Source organism: Mobula hypostoma, chromosome 22 (genome assembly GCF_963921235.1).
Source record: "Mobula hypostoma chromosome 22, sMobHyp1.1, whole genome shotgun sequence".
Classification (NCBI taxonomy): domain Eukaryota; kingdom Metazoa; phylum Chordata; class Chondrichthyes; order Myliobatiformes; family Myliobatidae; genus Mobula; species Mobula hypostoma.
The window spans coordinates 29,709,260-29,716,558 of record NC_086118.1 but is presented as its reverse complement, the minus strand read 5'-3'; the positions used below and the strand labels follow the sequence as shown (position 1 = coordinate 29,716,558).

Genomic DNA, 7,299 nt, shown 5'->3' with positions numbered 1-7,299 from the left:
AGCAGACTTAATGGGCCAAACGGCCTGCTTCTACTCCTATATCTTATGGTCTTAAATAGGGAAGTTCAGAATCTGAGGAGATCTAGGTCGAATTGGCTGGTGGAACAGAATGACAGGAAGGAATCTCGCCAGCAAAGCAAAGGTGTGGAGTGGGAATGAATCATCACTTCGGTCAATTAGTGGAAACTTGAGAAAGGATATGGTTGGTGGTCGAGAGGATGTAGTGGGAATAAGAACATAAAAAGCAGGAGCAGGAGTCCTAGCACCAGGAGCCTACCCCACAATTCAATACTGTGATGGCTGATCCTAACTTGGTTTTAACTTTCCCTCACTTCCCTCTATCTCCATTCCTCATACACCTTGACATCCAGTCTTCTCGTTGAATATTTTCAATGACACCACTTCAAAAACTCTTAGGGAGAGGTGGGGAGACCAAATGCTGCCTTCCATAGGGATCATTCACTCCGTGACTCCTTTGTCCACTTATCGCTCCCCACTCATCTCTCTCCTGACACTTATCCCTGCGAGCATGGAAAGTGCTACACCTGCACCTCCTCCCTCACCATCATTCAAGGCCTCAAACAGTCCTTCCAGGTAAAGCAACACCTTAGCTGTGAATCTACTGGGGCCACCTACTGTATCTGGTGCTCCTGATGCAGATTGGGTGACCACTTTGTCGAGCACCTTCTCTCTGCCCGCCACAAAAGGCAGGATCTCCTGATAGCTTCTGTTTTCAGAGCCACTTCCCATTACCATTCTGACATGGCTGTCCATGGCCTTCTGTACTGCCATGATGAGGCCAAACTCAGGTTACAGGAGCAACACCTCACATTCCATCTGGGAAGGCTCCAAACCTGATATCATGAACATCAATCTTCTCCAATTGCCAGTATTTTCCCCCTCCCTCTTCTTCAGTTCCCCATTCTGGTTACCCTCACACGTCTTCTCTTCTTGCCTGTCCTTCACTTCCCTCCGGCTTCCCTCCCTTGGTCCATCGTGCTCACCAATTAGATTAATTCTTCTATCTATTCTATCCCTACTTCGTACTTCATCCCCCCCCCCACACACTCATCCACCTATCACCATCTAGTAATCCTTCCCCTCTGCACCCTTCCTTTCCAGTCCTGATGAAGCATTCGGACCCGAAATGTCATCTGCTTATTCCTCTCCATGGATGCTGTCTGACTTGCTGGGCAATTCGATATACATCTTCCGCTGGAAATAGCACATTCACTTTATTTCTGCTGTAGTTTAGAGCCTCACCTTTTCAGCACTGTCAGAGCTGTAGCCGAGGAATGGTGGGGTGCGGAGAGTAATGGGGGTAATAGTGGGGATAGGGAGAAACGTAAGGGTACTTGGAAACAGCGAGACGGGGGGACGGGGCGTGGGGGCAGGCCACGGTCGGTTCACTTCCCGCTCGCCTTCCAACCACGAATGCTGTAAAATTACAGCAGCGATTGGGGATCGAAGGTTGCTACCCGATGTAGGCCCATGCCGGCCCCTTTTCCAAATACGGTCACTCGCTTATAACGCACAGAGTGATAGGTTTACGACGGAAGAGGTGTGCATTATTTTGAAAGGTTTGAACTTATTTTACAAGTAAACAGCGAATTATCTGAATTAAACCGCTTCACCTTTAGCAGAAATAGCAACCACTGACTGAGGAAACATTTAGAAGCTGGTGCGGCAATCAGCAAAGAGAACTCAGGGTCAGGGGTAAAGCCCTCTGGCCCCGCCCACTGACGGGATCTGACGGACAGCGGCCCCTCCCACTGACAGGAATCTGATGGACAGCGGATCCGCCCACTGACGGGAATCTGATGGACAGCGGATCCGCCCACTGACGGGTATTTGACGAAATTTGGTCCCACCCACATACGGGTTATTGACGCATGTGCAGTTCTACCCGTTGACCGATTTCGGCGTGGTTGCAGGCGGTGATGTGGTTGGGAGGGGGAAATATTCGGGTGTGGAGAAGGAGCGAGAACGAAGGCCTGAGAGAGGGAAAGGAAGGGCGAGAGCTAATACCAACGGAGGTGTTGTCAGTGGAGGGTATGAGTGGTTGAGCGGGGGGAGGCCAGGGGAAGTCAACGCATGAGGGCCCGAGGAATGTCAGCAGCTTGTTTGTGGCGAGTCTCTCCAGATCTCTGTGAGAACCGTCAAAAAGAAGTAACTATTTTTTTAAACTTTTAATTTCTTTGCTTGTGGTAATAATATGAAGGGAATGTGAGATTGTGCAGAAAACCTCTGCAGTTTCGAAGATTGATATGATTGAAATAGTTGCGAGGACTCTGGTAAATTTTAGAGTTTCTACTGTGAGCGTGTAATCTCCAGGAAGAGTCTGGCACCGTAGGTTGTAACCGAGAGCATATTTTTGGAATTCTATTTAATATGCTTGTGGGACCTCGGGAACACAGCGCCAAACTTTTGTGTTTGATTCTCTATTCAACAGCACCAATAAGATCACGTTTGCTTTTCGCAGGCTGGAGACTTGACTTGTAAAAAGCTTTGAAATGGTAGAAGTATGCTTTATGGGAAAGACCAAAAACCGGGGGAGATGGAATTCCAGGAGTAACTTTTACTGAACAAATATGAAACATGTAAACACGAGATTATGTAGATGATTGGGCAACACACGCATAGTGGTGGAGGAACTGAGCAAGTCAGGCAGCATGTATGGAACTGAATAAACAGTCAACATTTCAAGCAAGAGACCCTTTGTTAGGACTGAAAAGAAAGCGGGAAGATGCCAGAGTAGGAAGGGGAAGAAGGGCAAGCTAGAAGTTGATGGGTGAAGTGAAGTGGTTGGGGGAGGGGGAATAAAGTAAGAAGTTGGGGGGTATTGAGTGGAAAAGCCAAAGTGCTGGATAAGAAGCGATCTGACAGGAGAGGCAAGTGGATCCTGTGAGAAAGGAAAGGAGGAGGGGCACTTGGGGGAGACGATGGGCAGGTGAGGAGAAGAGGTCAGACTGGGGGAAATGCGAAAGAAAGGGGGGGATAAATCAATGTTCGTACCATCAGATTGAAAGCTACCTTGATGGAATGAGGTGTTGCTCCTCCAACCTGAAATTGGCCTCTTTGTGGCAGAAGAGGTGGCTGTGGACCGATGTGTCGGAATGGGAGTAGTTGGCCGCCGGAAAATTCTGCTGTTTGCAGAAGGAGCTGAGGTACTCTACAAAGCGGTCCCTCAATCTTTGTCGGGTGGGGTGAAAAGTGTCGAAGGTTCCACCTCAATGAGTAATTGAGGTGAACAGCCCAGAAACATTTAACAGGAAATACCTGAGAGGTGAAGAATAGAAAGAAAAGGAAGAATAAAAAAAAGGAAAGAATAAATAGAAAGAATAGGGTTAAGTCAAGACAAGTGGCTAATGTGCACTTCATATAGTTACCTATAACACACTGAATTGTTTTGATGTTAGGGATGCGCTCAAAACATGAACTTTTTAATAATTAGAAGTAATTTTGAATTGCAAGATAAATTCTAGTGAGATGATTAGATTTCAGTTCTTTCAATTTGATTCATTGAGTTCTTATGAATTTACTACAGGCAGGAAATGGACTGTGAAGTGTTCTTAAATTCCAGTACTTGGTTTACACAACAGGAGTGATATGGTCTTGGATCTTAACTACTGGATTTTGTACATATTCAGCAGTTAAACCTTTGACCTAGATTAAAATGGTAATCTAGGCAGTAACAGGTGTGAACATTTTTCAAGTTGCGATGTTCATGTATAATACTGCATACAGAATAAATAGAGATTTTCTTTCTGTCACATCCATTACCTCAGATGCCGATTAAGTTGTGAAGAATTATTTGAAATGTTCAGATTTACCCTTGATCAGGTAGTAAGGATTCTATGTGGACCCATACTCATTATGCCACATGTGATGCTGTTTTTCAAGGAGATGGTGCCATTGTTACTCTATATAATGTGACACTAAATTCTTGACTTCTGATCTTGTGATCAAATTAATCCATTTAATTCCACGGGAAAGGAATTTATTTCTGGTCTCTATATTTTAATCCTCTTAATGGACTTTTTGAAAGGAATACTCTGAACAAAAGTTGGAATAAGTAGAATCAATATATAATGTATTTCATCTTTTTTTGAATGGCCATCGCCAAAAGCCTGGAACAACTCCAGTTTAATTGGGATTAAGTTTTACAGATTTAAGTCTTTGGAGATAGTTGGAAGTTTAAGTATGTATTCAAATGTTGGCAGGATTGGGATTTTAAATTTGGATGTTTTGGTAGCTTTAGTGCAGTGTACTGCAGATAGGTTAGTTTGCATAAATATAAAAAGTCTTTGGAGGTGCATTGACATAAATGTGAAAGATTTCAAGAGAATTAAAGCTAATCCTGTTTTTTTTAATTTACAGATGAACATGAATAATATGGAATCATACGTATGAAGTATGCTGTGATGGAATGATTGCAGGATTCCTGGAAGCCATTATGTGCTTTTACTTCATTGACTAAAACTTAATAATTGAATAAAAACAGTGAATTTGGTATAAAATTGAAATATAAATCACTATGTATATTTATAATTTATACTGTCTGTCTTGGATTAGAAATTGATGCTGTTGTGTTTACTGATCACTAACCAGAGTTAATAACTTCAGATTTGACACTGCTTAGAATGAGTAGAAGGCTTTGTTCTTTTTTTCTTCTAGCTTGAGGTAACTATTTAATGTGATAGTAATTGGTTTTGAAATAAATTGCCTGCAATTTAACTTTATTTTTAGAATATTCTAGTTTAATAACTAAGAACAGAATCTGGTAGCTGTACAATTTAAGTGAATTTCTGTGTGGTAAGTATATTTATCTATGTAAGTGTTCCAGAGCTCAGCCAGTTCGCAATGTTGAATAATGATTTGTGCTTCCTGTTGTGACCGGGTGAAATTTTATTTCTTTCATTGCCTCTTAAAGCTAAAGTAGAGCTTGCTTGAAGACTTCATTGATACCTACTCCATTTTATAATTTGTAAGTGCTTACCTTTAAAATATATTGCCTTTTGTAAACACAAACAAGAAAATCTGCAGATGCTGGAAATCCAAGCAATGCACAAAGTGCTGAAGGAACTCAGCAGGCCAGGCAGCATCTATGGGGGGGTAAAAAAAAAAAAGCACAGTTGACTTGCTGAAGGGTCTCAGTCTGAAACGTCGACTGTACTTTTTTTCCATAGCTGCTGCCTGGACTGCTGAGTTCCTCCACACTTTGTGTTGCTTTCTTTTTATAGAAGTGGGCTTGGGTCAGTTTCAATCTGCAAAAGTGTTGTTGCAAATTGCTTTTAGGAAAGTATAAAATAGGGCAGCACAGTAGCGTAGCAATCAGCTTAATGCTATTACTGCACCAGCGACTCGGGTTTAATTCCCATACCTGCCTGTAAGGAGTTTGTACCTTCTCTCTGTGACCATGTAGGTTTCTTCCCACATTCCAAAGGTGTATGGGTTAGTAAATTAATTGGTCACGTGGATGTAATTGGTTGGCATTGGCTCATTGGGCTGGGAGGGCCTGTTTCTGTACTGTGTCACTGTTTCTATAAGAAATAGATTTGAGGGGCAGGCTTTCAGCTCCTTTGGCCTGTTCAGTGAGATCAGTTATTTTTATCTCAAAGACACTTGTGCATTCATAAATATATATTAAAGAAAACCAATCACTTGTATATAAGCAAATGAGCCACTAAAACGTGGCCACTCTGCATGTACCTGACAACCCACGTTGCTGCCTGGTTTGGTATTATCAGTAAACATGGATATATTGCAGTTGGTTCCCTCATCGAGCAGTTACTCCTGTAGCAGCAGTCCACTATCACATCCTCCCAACCCATTTTTTTTTGCTCCATTGTTTTGCCTGCAAAATGTACCACTAATCATCAAAAATCTCGTGCTCTAATTTTGTTTGATAACCTCTGATACAGCATCCTTTTGAAAGCCTTCACATTTGAATACACTATATCAACTTGTTTACCTATATTCTCATTACAACCTCAAAAAGAACTCCTAACAGAGTAACACAATGTCAAAGCTCAAGTGGCTTGGGTTCAATTCAGACCTTCAGTAATATCTGTGGAGGTTGCACATTCTCCATTACCTTGTGGGCTTGCCCCAGGGGGTCCAGTTGTCTCTAATATTCATAAGATATTCTGACTTGTTAATTGGCCCCTAATTTTAGGTGGGTGAATCATACTACGTGTAAGAGCACAGGGACAGTGTGGGAGAAGATGAGAATGATAAGGTTGCTCAGAGGGCAGGCATAGACTCTGATAGTATACTGGCAAGAAAAATCCATGTTCACCCTGGCCAATCTTATTTCCGAAGTGGTTTGTCAGCATTTTCCCTAACGTCATCAGGCTAATTTGTATGTAGATTCCTGTGTTCTCTCCCTTTTTTTTAAATGATGTGCTATTTTTAGGTTGGGGAGCTATTTTCCAAGATACGTTATTTATACAATATAGTTCTGAGATTATAGCCTTTAATGCACAAGTTCTTGCAGAGAAAACAAGGTGTGTTGCGTTTGCCTGCTTATTTTTTTCAGCTTTTGAAGGTACTTTATTTAGCTTAAATTAGAACTTTGAATAACTGTTTTCATCCTAACCTTATTTATTCGGTTTAGTTCTTCTGTTACATTTCACTAAGTATATTATTTGTTTAATATAGTTAATATTTTCTGAAATGGGCTTTTAATATTTTCTTTTGGGGGAAGTTAATTAACAAATTTATTATCTTTAATCAAATAGTGTCTAGTTCTCCGTATGTACTTGGGCATATTTTATTATATTTGGTTTAATTTATAAACTAAGCCTGGTTTAAGAAACTATTGACTTTCCTTAACAATAAACATTTGGTGAATAAATATTTCATCAGACATTGATACTGTTTTTGAGTTTCTTCCTGAAAATAGTACAGTGATGTAATAATGTGCTTTCATCTGAAAAGGCTGAGGAGCACTTCAGCATAAGGTATATAAAAGACATTGGAGCACTCCTTTAGATCTTGTACCAGTCAGATGACAGGCAATATTAACCTAAATGCTACCATTTAAAATGTGCAAGACTCTAGAATTACTGGTGAGAGTTCCATCAATCCTGAGTTTGTGCAGACAGTTGGTTATCTGAGCTATGTAATAGAAAAGTTAGTAATTGGGATAGACTAGAGAGGGGTTTGATCAAAAAAAAAAGAAAATCTGTTATTTCTTTCGAAGTGCATTTGCTGATGGGAAATGTTAACCATAATGGTTAAAAAAAAAAGTGGGCAGTTTATATCATAGGCAGGCATAACTAGGGAACAAATACG

General features: G+C 41.1%; 1 long non-coding RNA gene across 1 annotated transcript; it reads left to right on the top strand.

The window, feature by feature from the left end:
• The first annotated feature begins 1,920 nt into the window (after positions 1-1,920).
• On the top strand, positions 1,921-6,811 carry LOC134336511 (uncharacterized). Its single transcript, XR_010015811.1, has 3 exons — positions 1,921-2,169; positions 3,022-3,167; positions 4,381-6,811. It is a non-coding gene; the product is annotated as an uncharacterized LOC134336511 (long non-coding RNA).
• The last annotated feature ends 488 nt before the right edge of the window (positions 6,812-7,299 follow it).